The following is a 15,066-nucleotide window of genomic DNA, read 5'->3' as shown; positions in this document are numbered from 1 at the left end:
ACACTGTGTCAGTGCGGTTATAATAGTACTGGGTACTTTAAGTTAGGAACATGATGTGACTGACAATCCTGTCATTCTGACAGCCCATCAGCAAATGTGGGACATGAAAAAATGCCATGTCTGAAAGTAGTTTCTGTACCTTCCTAAGTGAGCTGCTGCTCACCCTGATATGGCTTCCCCTCCAGCAGCCTCCAACACTTTACAATAATAATTCTAGTCATACTCCTAAGAAGAGCATTTCACTGTGCCACTACCTACCTCGTCAAGTCTGTACTCTCTCTCCCTGCCTCACTACACACGGCAGTCATCAGGCAAGTGGGCTGGAGCTACCTTTTGGCCCGGATGAAGTTTTCTGTAGAATTAGGGCCAACTCCATTGGAACTCCTTGGGACATCATTCATGGCAGCAATTCACCCTTTTCTCCCTTTGGTGCTCTTATTAGGAAGAGTTCTAGGTTTGTGTGAGGTTACACTGCTCACTGATCACAGGAATGCTCAGAAGCAGTCCTGCTTCTGGAAGGACTGGACATTGGCATCCATTCTGTATCTCTTCTGCGTACCTGGCAGAGTAACAGCCCCCTTTCTACCTGGGATAAAGAATGGAGACTTGAAAGGAAAACTTTCAAGCACTAATTGACACTCAAGTTGGCAGTTGCCATAGAAAAGCCAAAAGGCTGAAATGAGCCAGGGAGACGCGACAACTTTCTAACACCACAGGTGGTCCTTCCAGATCAGGACTGAGGCAGGTTACTGAGATAGTACACCTCTATTCCGATATAACACTGTCCTTGGGAGCCAAAAATCTTACTGCATTATAGGTGAAACCATGTTATATCGAACTTGCTTTGAACCACCAGAGTGCGCAGCCCCGCCCCCTCGGAGCACTGCTTTACCACATTATATCCAAATTCGTGTTATATTGGGTCATGTTATATCAGGGTAGAGGGGTATATAGAAGCTTCTCTCACTATCCATGATTGTTCATTTGGTCTGCTAACAAGTTAACAGAGAGAGACGAGAGAGATAGAGGGAGAGCTTGAAATCAGAGAGAGAGGAAGAGAAGTTATTGTATATAAGACCTTGATGAGATTTCTAAAGCTGAAAAGCTGATCACTCGGGTGCAGCACTAAGATAGACAATTTTAAATGAGAAAAATGTTGGGTTTCTTTTGGAGTCTGAGTCATTTCCATGGGAAAAAAACAAATGGGCTGAAGGGGGACGTTAGAGATGGCATGTGAATTTCACTCTGAATTGCAGTGCTGATCCTTCAGCAGCTCCTGGCTTCTCACCCTGGTTCGGCTTTGGATACGCCAAGTAGAAGTAGTTAGTTTTTGCAAATTTGCTCCCTCGGATTCACAATTTTACCATGTTTACCTGGAATGCTGAAGTCTGCCATTAAATGACCCTTTTCCCGTACATATTTTTGCTCTTTGTGCCAGCAACAAGAAATTTTCTACTCAGCTCTGCTATGATATAATACAGTGTCTGTGTGGCAAGAACAAGAGTGCACACTAAAACAAAAGGAAGGAAAGTGGGTCAAGAAGGAATCTGAAAAGGAATGGAATTATCTGACCACTCTGATAAAATGAGCTTTTCCATCAGTTTAAAAAAAAAAAAAAAAAGAGGCTGGCAGATATCAGACAGGACAAATGGTAAATGGTTTGCACTTGTTATACACAGCACCTTTCCGGCAATGATCTCAGAGCAATGTGTAAACATGAATTAAATGTCATAATATGGCCATCAGAGGCGCTACGCAGTATTAGACTCATTGTACTCATGAAAGACTATGGGCTAGATCATCAACTGACACAAATCAGCATAACACCATTCACTTAAGTCTATGGAGCTACACCAGTTTAAGCCAGGTGAGGAGCTGGCCCTACGTGACTTACCCATTATCGTACAATGATATAATGGCAGAGGCACAAAATGCAGGAGCCCTTGTTACCTTACACCACTACCCCTTAAACCAGTTTCTCTGTTAGTAATAATTAACAACGTTAGAGAACATCCTGCCAGGGAAATAGACATGATGATCTAATAGGGCTTTTCCAGCTCTGATTTATGTGAACATCACCGATAATGAAACTGACAAAACAAAGGGTCTGGAATGAGTCATCATGATGCACTGTTATTATCCCGGCAGGGTGAAGGGGCAAGCCTGTGCTATGCAGTCTGTTAGACAAAGTGCTCATTAACAAAATGCGATACGTTTCTCGGTGCTAAGATTTAATGTTCTTTTCTAACATATTTCTATTTTCAGTGTAAAACAGGAATATTTAAACTGATGTGCAACTTGTAAGCTATACCAGCAAAACATGAGGCTTCCAGCCCCTAAGTGAAGCATTAAAGATTACAGAGTGATCACAGAAGCTATAAATAGTAGCTTACTTCACTCACCATGTCTGTGCTCATAAGCTAAAAAGAATCTAAGGAGCGGGAAATCAGTCATTTTAGTTTTGAAACTATTTTGGGATGCTAGACATTGCAAATATTTTTGCTTTTATATTTTCCCACAGTAATGTATATTTGTCTGACCTCCCTCCTCCCCTCAACACCCAGAGCGGAGTAAAAGTATGCCACAGGGATTTATGGCAAGATTCAGATCCGTTACACCAAAGGAATAATTCCAGAGTAATTCCACTGAAGTCAACCGAGATCGTAATCTGGGGCATTTAATGCTTCATGACAATCTAGGACTAACACAAAGAGCAAAGATCCTAAGCCTAGATTCACAAAGGGACTTAGGCGTTGTGATGCAGAGCAATACAATGCCTAACTTTTAAGCTTCTAGAAAATCACAGGAACAACCCTGTGATTCACAAAGCCTGAATCAGGCACTAGGCTCCCTATACTATGAATGGGGAGAGAGCAGCACCTTGACTGTGATTCACAAAAGCCAGCACACTAGGCGAGGAGCCACCTAAGATAGCCACTGGGAGATACCAATGTGTCCTAACCCTGCCACTCTGGTGGAGGCAGGAGCCTAAATCCAGGCTGCACCTAGATCTGCTGGCATGATGGGAACCCCACTCCTGGAGTCAGGCATCTAAGTGGTTTCTTGTGAGAATGAGTTAGGTGCTTACCTTGCTCCACACAAAATGGCAGAAGGAGGAGGAGATGGGGTGCCCACCTTACAACTTTTATTCCAGTGGTTAGAGCAGTCACTTGAGATGTGGGAGACCTGAGTTCAATGTCCCCCTCTGCCAGAAGAGGAGAAAGGATGGGGTCTCCCCCACCTCTCAGGAAAGAGTGCTAAACACAGTTACTGGATATTCTTATTGGGGTAGCGGGGATCGGACACTCTCTTAAATCCCTCCTGTTGAAGCTGTTCCACTCTGGATAAATAATGAAAGGATGATTGAAGCAGGAAGACTAGATTCTGGGTTGCCACCTCCCAGGTGGGTGCCTACCCACCACGCTGCAGAGCCATATTCTCTCTCTCACACCCTGTGACTTTCATTATTCATCCAGAAAGGCACAGCTTCAACAGGAGAGACTGAGGGAGCCCCACATCAGCATATCCCATAGCTCTGTGGTTAGAGCACACCCCTAAGAGGGGGGAGACGCCTGTTCAAATGGTGTCTCCCCTTCTGGCAGAGGGGGAATTGAACCTGGGTGTCCCACATCCCAGGTGAACACTCTAACCACTGGGCAAAAAGTTAGAAGGTTGTCATCACCACCACCACCTCTTCCTTGTTCAGTAGCCAGATTTTAAATGGTCCCCAATCCAGTACGTGACCTCTGAGCATGCCTACCCAATCAGGCCACACACAAAGTATAGATGCTAAACAACCTTCATGAAACACTCTGGAACTTGGGCAGGAGACAAGCATCCAGATGCCTGGAATGAGGCAGCAGAGTGCATGCTTAGAGACAGACAGATGCCCAGAGAAATTTTACTCTGAAAATTTAGGCGCTAAGTAAGTTTAGGTGCCTACAGGGTTCAGCAGAAATTTTGTGGATCACAGTCAAGCCTAAAGCTGGAATTTAGGGTCTGAAATCCAAGATTTTGGCACCTAACTCTGGGGTTTAGGTATTTAAGTAACTAGGTGAATCTAGCCCTTAGTACCTCTATGGCACCATGATTTGCCTTGTCATGGTGACTTTGTCATATGACCACATCTATTTGGCTATACCTTTCCTAACAGCCTGTGCAACGAGTCACGGAATGGCTTTGCAAGGGCATCACAACAGAGGATAAAAAAGTGGTGGGGGAGAGAGATTTTCTTCTCGCTAGCAGATCCTAATTAGAATTTCAGACAGGCATCAAGTTAGGTCAGCGCAGAATAAATGAACAGTTCTGAGGTAAATTGTATTCCCATAGAGACCATTCCTGCAAACCCTTACTGATATGTAGTCTGTAATCTAATAAAACTAGCCCCTTTGGGCCAAACCTTCACGGACTACAACAGAGCTCACCAATCTCTACCAGCTGATTACTTGGACCAATAACTTTATTGGGACCTCTTGCAAGAACAAAGGTTTGCAGGATTGGTTTAGTCAATTTGTTGCTGTTAGTATATCCAAAGTTGCTCAAATTCACATTCGCAGACCTTGCACCATGTTTAATTAAAAGACTTTAGCACACAGCAACTAGTGGACCAGTGATACTTAATCCAATATGGTTTAGAGGAGAGATATTGTTGTGTTATAATAAAGTACCTGTGAGTAGTTAGTCAGCCACAAGCAGGCCCAGCTGAATCTTCATGGTACCTCTCTTTTGTACAATGAAATGAGCTCTCTTTTTGTTGAATCCACTCTTTAGTGGTCTTACACCCTGAGATCTATTATGGTCACACTTCAGTATTGTTGCAGGCTGATAAGGGCATGTGCTAGTTTTCCTACTGCCCAACCCTCTGAGGGCTCTTCAAGCTTCTTGCAATTTCCTGTTTAGTGGAACTTATCTGGAGTGTAAGTTTTCCTTAGGGAGAAGCATTTTTTCCCCTTCTTATTTCCAGTCATCATGGCTGTGCTATCTCAGCCCTCTTTTCATTTTCACTCAGCATCATACCTCCAGCGGGCACAACTTTGTACTTGCAGTTTTCACCAAAAAAAAATGAACTTGTAAAAATGCCTTTGAAACTAGTGTAAATTTTATTATGAAGCAACACATCAGGCCACAGCTCGGATTTCAGAGCTGAACATGGAAATTGTAACTGACATGTGAGTTCCAGGAATCTTAGAAGGCCTCTTTGGGGATCACTGGCTTTAAAAACATGTTTCTGCTTAGTCTCAATCAGAGAGGAAATTTTGAGTCAAGGATTATTAATTTTTTTCAGAATCTAGTGGCTTGCTGCCTATGCTTTCTCAGCACAAATCCAACAACCTTCACCATTTAAAAAAACCTGACTGGTTCTATCCTGACAATTCAATCCTTAATCACTGATTTGCTGTATATGGAGCAGCTGGGCTGTTTAAAAAACTCATCCTCCCCCTCTTCAGCTTCCCTCATGCAAAACCCCAATTAGAACCACCAGTTTTGTGTTGTATTTAAATTGACACTAGACTGTCACAAACAGGATAAAGATTTCCCTCCTCGCCAACACACATACACATACCTTTCCACATTACAGCTTCCTGGATCTTATCTCCAGTTGGTGGAAAGAGATCATGGGCTGCATGCCAGATGCTCTCACGTATATCTGTGCCAGCCAGTGGGACTGTGTATTTGCATAGTAGGTGAATACTGTACCCTAAAAACAATTGTCACAAATTACTGCCCCCAGAGCTGCAGGGAGACTAAGGGGCTCTGTGAGGTGGTCCCCTGGGGGCAACGGACACATATAGTGTCCCTTGCCAAGGGTTCTGGCTAAACGCATCATCTGGCCCTTGATTATCAGCACTGCATATTACTTAGCATTTTACAGCCCTCAGCAGTGTGCTAGGTACCTCACAGAGTGGAGAATGAGACATGCTCCCTGCTTCAAAACACTTACAATAATTTCAAGAAAGCAAAGGGGCAAACAGAAGAATTGGATGAGGATGCTGAAGGAAAAAGAGGGATCCCAGGAATAAGAGAATAAGGTTACCCAGCTGTGTGCTCTGCAGGATTCTACTACACCATTGCATGCACACACTTTCTTTATTATAACTAGCATAAAGTGGAATATTAAGAAAGCACCTGCCATACATTAACTACTTATGTGTTGATTGCTGGTGGTGTGCTCCAACCTGTACAAAATTCCTCATGAACACCCCTGCAAGGTACCGTTATTCTTATTTTACAAATAAGGAAACAGTCTCAGAGATTCAGTCCTATCCCTAAGGCAAGAGAGGGAGTCTGCGTCAGAGCTCAGACTGAAATTCAGGAGTTCAAGTTTCCCACTCATGCGATGTACACTAGACCAAGCTCCTTCTCTCTGCATTTGCTTCTTTTAACACTTCTTCACTATCAGTTGATACACAGATTTTTTAAGAGCTTTCTTTTTGAGGCTGCTGCTTCTGAAAAACAAAGCATGAAATATGCAGCATAAATAATAGAAAACTTCACTTCTTCTGAAACACAGGGACAGTCTCTCTGTTCCTCGGGTTCTTGCTGAGCACAGGATAGGGAGAGGGAGGCAGAAAAGGGTTAGAAGCCACCTACACCTCTCCCTAACTCTGGCCCTGGCTGGGGTTTTCTCTGGTGAAATATACATTGTGCCAGTTTGTAATAGCCCTCTATGGGCCATTACACCAGCACATCATAGCATGATGTGTAATGCCCCCCTTCCATAACAGAGCTGCAAAGGAGACGGGCATAGAACTGTGATACCAGCTGTAAGCTAGGTGGGGGATCTGATGATGAGGTATTCTGAAGGGGCCATTTCCAACCCTTATAATGACAGCATAAAGAGACCCCACAGTGGGGTAGAATCTGCCCCAGAGAGGCTCATATATTTGTATGTACAAATGTAACTTCTTAGTTATGATTCTGCTTTTATTTTTAAAAGGCTCCTCTATGGTTTGGTTGAGCATACTGGAAACTCTAACCCAATATCCCCTGCACAACTGGCTACATTTCCATTCCTGGTTAGATAATTCTTTAAAAGCTCGTTCCTTCACTTTGGTTTCCTTACTCTGGCTGCCTGCCAAAAATGCAGTCTAACTTCCCCGTTTGGCAGTGACTTTGTGCATGATGTTGTGTGATGTCATTTTTAAACCACCCTGCAGTGTGCTTCAGTATTTGAACTATCTGGCTCCAAATCAGGGTTTACAACCACATCAGGTCATGAGAAATATCATCTCAAGGAATGAGGTTCCCATTAGCACAACAATAACATCAAAACATTCTCATTCAAGGAAGGAGCTGAGCCAGGAGACCCATCCCAGAACTACCTGTTGAATTCCCTAATCTAAGCTGGCAGGACATCAAGTCCCAAAATGAGAAAAATAACCTATAATGTTCTTCAGTAACATAGTTGGAATACAAACAATTCTCCTTTGCCCAGCGGTTTTCAAGCAAAGCACCATTGTTATTTATACTACTAAGACATCTGGTGTATGGACTGCTTCTTGCTCTGTGTTTGTAAGCCACCTAACATTATGGGGTCCTGGTCCGTGACTGGGGTGCCTAGCAGCTATTGTAATATAAATAAAATACTGACAGCACTATTATGTCCATGCAGTTAGCTGATTCAGGAAGACATTTCCAAAAGTTCCTAAAGGATTTAGATGCACAAGTTCCTTTAAAGAGACTCGTGGCCCTGGATATCGGTAGGCATATTTGAAAATCTCCCCTTCTACTTTTCAGAGCTCAGCATTCCCTCGTTGAAATTATTTATGGCTTTGCTGGTTGGTGAGCCCTAGGATTCTCTTTACGAATCATGGCTCGGATGGCCAAATGTAAGTGTTTGTCAAACACAAAATAGCTGTGATTTCCCTTGTAAAAGGTCTTGTCCTTATCTGTATCCGCCCTTATAGTAGTGGACAGAGAAGATTCACTTGTAATAAAAATAAGGCAGGTTCTTCACTGAGGCTGCTGGACACCGACAGACCTTGTAGTTCTCTCTGGCTCCCATTTTAACTGAACTGCTTAGTGTCACCACAGAAGGAGACAGATTCTCTTCTAACTTGCACTGATGTTACACTGTGGTAGCTCTATGATCTCCAGTGCAGTTACTCGTGATCTACATAACTATAAGGGAGGTCAGACTCAAGTTCAAGACTGGACTAAGCAAGCATAGGAAGGACTAATGTACAGTGGCTTTCTGCTGAAGGATTGCAGAAAGAAAACATCAGGTTGTTAATGAATCAGAGATGCCAAGAAAGAAAAGAAGACGGTCTCAGCAACGGTCTGCAGACATATAGTGGGATCACATCTAATATCATAGCAATGTGCTGCTGCATTGTAGAGGACACTAATATTATTTGATGCAAGGAGGGAGTCTCATCTCACTGGTGTAAATCAGATTAACTCCATGGAAGTCAATGGTATTAAATTGGTGTAAAACAAAAGGTGAGAGCAGAACCAGGCCTGTTGACTCTTGACAAATGCTTAATTTTGCTATACCTTAGTTATTAATATGCCATAGCACTATAGTCCATTAGTTAATGCAATACTCAGTGCATTCACCCATATTTTCTGGGTGCTTTGGGATTTATCAATTATTTGCACAGATTCCTTTCTAAAAGATGGCCAGTTTGTTTATCCCTCTATATAAAAGGGCTATAGAGTTGAAGGTGACTTATGTCTTCAGATGAATTCTTTTAGGGCAACATTTTCTAATCTGTCCTTTAAAGATACACAGACAAATCAGGTACCCATTGTGTGTATGCAAATTCTGTTTGTTTGCAATACTGTTCATTCCCTCTGCGGCATCTGGCACTGGCCACTGTTGGCAGACAGGATATTGGGCTAGACGGATCTTTGGTCTGACCCAGTAGGGCCATTCTTATGTATACTTCAATCATGGGTTGAGGCCACTTTGAAAATCTAGTTCTAATTAATGCAGCTTTTCTCAAAATATTTTTGGGTAAACGTTTTATTTATGGTATCAGTTTGAGACATTCTAGCACAAAGATTAATGGGCACTTGACTCTCTGCTTGTTTTTTCCCCACGGTATGTGACATTTTGGAGGGCAACCTTGTACATTACAGAATATGGGCTTGAGCCAAAGCCAGCTGAAGCCAATGGAAAGATTCCTATTAACTTCAGCAGGCTTTGGATCATATCCCATGAGTTTTCCATTTTTTTGTGACAAAACTAAATGTAAACTGAGGGGATTGTGTGTGTTTTCTTTTTGCTAAATCTATATTGTAAAATCAGGCATCTAAAAAAAAATCACAGGGCCAGGTTATGAAGGGATTCTATAGCTTTTCGTCAGGGAATTAATGCATTCCAGGAAGTATGAGGTTTTGAGAACCTACCAAACTATATTTTCAGCCTGTGAACTTGATTCTAGTTGACAAACTTTTTCATCCCAGTACTTTAAACCTTGATTTTCCTGAAATGTGATTCAATTTTTAAACATGATAAAATATAATTAACAGTAAAACACAACCAGCACCCCATATACCAGGTTCCCTAAACTCAAATACCCCCTCCCCCCATTTTTCCTAGCTATACACAGAAGCCCTTGCAATGTGGCCGTGACCCAATTAACTTCTATGAGATTTGGATCAAGGCCTGTATTACGGATGGAAGAACTCCTCCCAGCTCAGGGCCGAGATCCATGGTCACATGGATCCTAACTTAATCAGTCACATGGGAGAGCAAATCCCCCTGATGATTCAACCTATCCCTCATGTATTTTATTTCAGTGTGCAGAAGAAGGATGATTGTATGATGAAGGTGCTGGACTGGTCTACAGGGTACTACTGATTTCTGTTCCTGGCATTGCCATAGACTTTCTGTGTGACATTCTCTGGGGCTCAGTGCCACCTCTGTAAAATGGTGGGTTGTGTGTGGGGAGGGAAATGCTACTTCCTTTCACATATCCTTTACCCTATCCAGATTGTAAATTATTCGGGGGTAGGGATCCTGATCTCCATTGGGACTGCTAAACACTACTGTATTACAAAATTATTTCAATATCTATATTAGCAGAGCATTGGTTAATTTCATGTAGACGTTTCAGGAAGCCAGACAATGAGCACATTAAACCAGCTAATCCACCTGGGATCAAACATTGCCAGCTCTAATCATTTAAGATGATGGGGAGGTTTGCTGCTGGCTTGGTGATATGTCCTTTACTTGCTCTTTTATGATAAAATATAGCACCAGCCACATGGGTGTCAAACCTTGAGAGAGAGACAAACACACACATACACATCCCTCCAAGGCCAGGTTAATCTTTCACTCTTCATGCCTGCTGGGAACTGTCAGCTTCAGCACTGCCTTACTAGGGAACTCAGTCAAGTGTGGAGATTGCACGGAGATATTTTACACGTGCATATGAATTGATATTTACCTCAGTTTTGTCTCCTTTTCTTTATTGTGATTCACATGACATGCTAATTAATTGAACAGCACATGACAAATATGTTGTTATTAATGACATCTGGGGTGTCAGTCAGTTCTGCTGCAGCTTGACTGGGGAATTGTGAGGGATTATAGTATTCTCTGAGCTATATGCTACTGCTAATGAGGGATACAGAATGCAGCCAAGATCATAAAGCAAGGCACAGATACCTCACCCTGAGTGGTCAAACAAAACACACAAAAAACCTATTCAAGCACAAAGGTGCAAAAAACTTATCTTATGCACAACTAGAGACAACAGGTAACTTCAAATCCCCACTCTCCTGTTTCAAGAATGCCAGACCTTTAATAGAGTGAAAGCTCATCTGATGTTGCATGTTTCACCTAGACAACAGGAAGTGTCCCTCCCATACTATACCTAACCCACTCAAAGGTATCATTATTCATTAAAATCAAGCATAACATTGTGGGCTGGATGGCTCAGGAGACCAGGAATTGGGCTAGAGAGTCTTTCACTTCTACATTGCTAGCTTGAATCTACCCCAGGTCATTAATGACTGAAAGTCCAGGCTCTTTGGTGGACCTTGTGAAATGACAGTCCCTGGGGAACTATGGATATCACAATGTCACAGAAACCATGTCACAAATCGCTCCTTTGGTCTGCAGGCTCAGTTGAGAGACCAGCGTCTGGATGGGCAAGGGAGACCAAACTGTCCTCTCACCCCTATAGGTGATCACTGTTGCTCAGTGCCGAGGAATGCTCATGGAGCACTGTGAGGAAGCTTGTACTGCTGTATTCATTCCATGTTCAACAGACTTTTGGCAAAAACATGTGGGGTTTTTATGTCATCTTTTTTATTCCTACAGGAGAAAAAATTGCTGCTGGACAGTGCATGTGACAAATGTCTTTGTTACAATTAGGTGGATGGGATTCTTAAAACATAAGAATCGGGTAATGCACTCTTGCAGTCGGCATTTTTCATCATTGTCATCAGTTTATGTATGTAGTGTAATGGATGTAGAAAACATCCTTCTGCACTGTACAATCCACGGCAAAGCCAAGCTGAAAGTCATAGCAGATAACTGCAGTGTAAGCCTATGTAAAGAAAGAAGTTTTGACCTAAAGACCTTCAGGGATTTCATGTCCTCAAGGGCTTTTGGGATCACATGATGTTCCCAAAGCTCAGGTGCTTGCCCAATACATTAAGGTCAAAAAGGGAGCCTCTGCCAAGGATATATAAGTCTAAAAGTGCAGCTATGTTTCACCTCTTGGTTTAACCTGGGAGAGATTGTTATATTCTGGTCACTAATAAAGCAAAAATTAAATCTCTCTCTTGTGAATTTCAATAGCTGCTTGAAGAATTGGACAAGTATGAAGGAATGAAATCTTTCTGGTTCAGTGACCTGGGAGAACAAGCATACAGTACTTCCCACTTCTAGAACACTATTTGTGTTTTTACAGATCCCAAAATGCTTTTCAAATGTAAAGTGAAGTGGAAACAAGATAGAAATTGTTTCATCTGCCACTGAAATGCTGCCATCCCTGTTGTGAAACACTGCAACCATTCAACAGCTCATGATCATACCCAACATAGGGGGATAGGAAGCAAAGAATCCAGCAAACTACAGCAGGTTTTTTCACATAGGCAAAAAACTGGAGTTGGAATTTGGCCAGGTGATCTGGGTTAACGTGCTTATATTACTGGGATTTTTAATGACCACAGGTTGGTAAAGATTACTATGGTGCTAATTGCTCAGTGAACTCGCCACAGACATACTCAAATACAAATTTAGTCAGAGTTCAAGATGAATGCATGAACCAGGAATGATTCATTCAAATATTTGTGTGCTCTCAGACTTTCCAAAGAAGCTTATCAGTAATCTGTGTTTATTCCTCTGAATCCCCATACATATTGTCAGCCTGATGGTTATGGTACACTTCAAACACAAGCTTGGTTTGATGGGATAGGTTGCATGAGCAAAACCACCTGGCATTTCTCGTATATCTTAGCCTACCTGATGTTATCAAGTATCTCAGCCTAGTTCAACTTAATCCACTTCCCACTGCTTGGAGGTAGCCTCCATGACCAGCACCAAGAGGAGGAAGGAGATGATATTCCTCCCACCCCCATAAAACAGAGATGTCAGGCAACAATTGTAAGGAATCACAAACACTGAAGCAGGAACTCCTTTAGAATTTGGAAGCAGGATTATCCCTAAAGATATTCTCTCTGCTTGATGTAGAGCTTCTCCTACAACCACCTCCATCCCAACTGACTTCCTTTTACAGATCTGAAGACACCGTACACAGACCTTCATACCAGCCACCTTCACATCTACCTAGTGCCGTGCCTAACTTCTTGGGTCAAGTGCTGGGCTCAGGCAGGCCCAGCAATAATAAGAGTCAAAGGGGACAACCCCTTCCAATTATCTTCAAGGGGCCCCAAATATTGTCAGACAAGCCAAACTTACTTCACAGCAAAATACTGACACAGTAGCCAAATTTTACTTTTTTAAAACTCCTAAAATCCAACATTTTCTTAGCTTCTAACTAGCCCCTGGATTCCTGGAAGGTTGTTTCTTAAATAGCAGCATCCAGGAGACCCAAAATACCCACTTGTCCCCACCAAGTAATGGGAACTGGAACCAGCCCTGGGCTCAGGACTTACCCATCAGAGAGAAAGACAAGGAAGGGGAAGATAATCTAGGGTGTGTCTTCACTGCAGAGTTATCTCAAGCTTTTACCCAGGTCAACCCCTCTCCCATCCTCACACACACCCTCTTACCTTAGTTCAGGGTGCTTTCAACCCATCCTTCAGCTGGGAGGGGGATTAGAGCTCAGCTTGTGCTTTCACTCGGGGTGCTAACCCACTCACCTTGCAATGAGGATGCAGGCTAAATCACTTGAGTGTTGATAGTCTTCCAGTGCTTCACTCAGTTCCCCTCATGCGCCCAGCAGGACAGACAAGTTCACTGGGAAAGAATCAGAGCAGATCATCTGACTGCAGGGCACAGAACCATGGGATATACCCTGGGAAGTCCTAACGACACACACGGGGCAGTGCAGCACCAATGAAGATTCAGTAATTTCAACATAGCTTTGCAATGTAGCTGCATGTACCCAGATTAGGCAAACCCACATGCTTAGACCTGGATGCCAATCACCTTGAGTGACCCTGCTAGCATAGGCCAGCCAGCAACCATCATCACACCCAACTCATGGAGCCTTTTGTAATCTACGGCCGTTTTTTGTGAGTTTTGTTCTTGAGCGAGGGAGCCACAAACACAGACACAAAGAGAGCAGTGGTGGAGTCAGTGCACTACACGTTTACCATCTACAGCAGGCACATGAAAGTTAGTAGGTGCAGGAAGTGGAGGTGACATGAAGTTGATTTCTCAAGCACACAAATGGAATTTTTGTTGCGCCTGTTACACGACTCAGCATTTTCATATGTCAATAATTGACAACAGTTAAAATGAGATAGAAACCAAATGCATGTGGGAGAGGGAGATGCAGATCTCTAATGATGAGGGACAAAGGAGAAGTAGGCTGAGAAGCTGATACATTCTACACAGCACAAGAGAATCAGAATGAGTGTAAATGACATCCGGCTATGCAGTGTAAATTCATAATATGCTCTAGGGAAATCTCTGCGCCTGACAGCAGAGGGTAAGTCCGAGGAGGCTTGAATTCTCACATGCAGCTAAATTCTAAACCCACTGAAGTCAATGGCCAAACTCCCATGGACTGCAATGGAATCAGGATTTCACTCATTTTTTTACATGTCTGTATGTAAGATTGAGCAGGTTTGTCTGCTGCGTCTCTATGCTATCCTGTAACATGGGAACAAGCCCTTGGAACATCAGGGAAAAATACCCTTTTTGTTTATGAATTTTGAACCCTGATTTGGGGCCAAGGAGGTGGCAAGTAGGTTCATGGATCCCATCAATTGTCCCAATACACTATGGGAATTCCATGCATCCAAAACCATCAATAACCTCCTGAGCATTACCAGGCTTCATACCCTGGTGTAACAGCACTTTTTCCACAACGTCACAGACCTGCATAACAATGGCCCCAACAGTTGATCTCCCCGTGCCAAACTGGTTTGCTACAGACAAGCTGCATTTGGGGGTGGCCAACTTCCAGATAGCTATTGCAATGCACTTGTCCACCAGTATGGGGCACCATATTCTGGTACGCTGCTGTAGCTCCAGGGTTAGTTCAGCACGTATCTCCAGAAAGGTTGCCTTCTCCATCCTGAAATTCTCTCACCACTGCTGGTTGTCTCAGACCTGCAACATGATCCTTTCCCATCAATCCGCTCTAGTTTCCCAAGCCCAGAAATGGTGCTGTATGATATGAAGCTGCTCCAGGAACCAGTCCTCTATCATCAGTTGCTTGGTGTCTTCCTCTCCTTCCTCATCCCAATACTACTACTGCTGAAGACTCTCCCAATGCTGGAGCAGTAGCTGCTGCCACATTATCAGCTCAGTGGTCCGGCTGGTGAAGTCCAAAGCCAGTTTCTTCTGAGTGAGTGCTGAAATACAGCTCAAGCGGCCTCTGCAATATTCCAGGTTGCCAGCAGAGTGGTGCTGAGCATTGTTGGGTCCATGCTGGCTGTCAGCAATTCAAAAATGGCCCTAATCTGCCCACA

Source organism: Gopherus evgoodei, chromosome 3 (assembly GCF_007399415.2).
Source record: "Gopherus evgoodei ecotype Sinaloan lineage chromosome 3, rGopEvg1_v1.p, whole genome shotgun sequence".
Lineage (NCBI taxonomy): Eukaryota > Metazoa > Chordata > Testudines > Testudinidae > Gopherus > Gopherus evgoodei.
The sequence above is the reverse complement of the archived record's forward strand: the minus strand, read 5'-3'. Positions refer to the sequence as shown.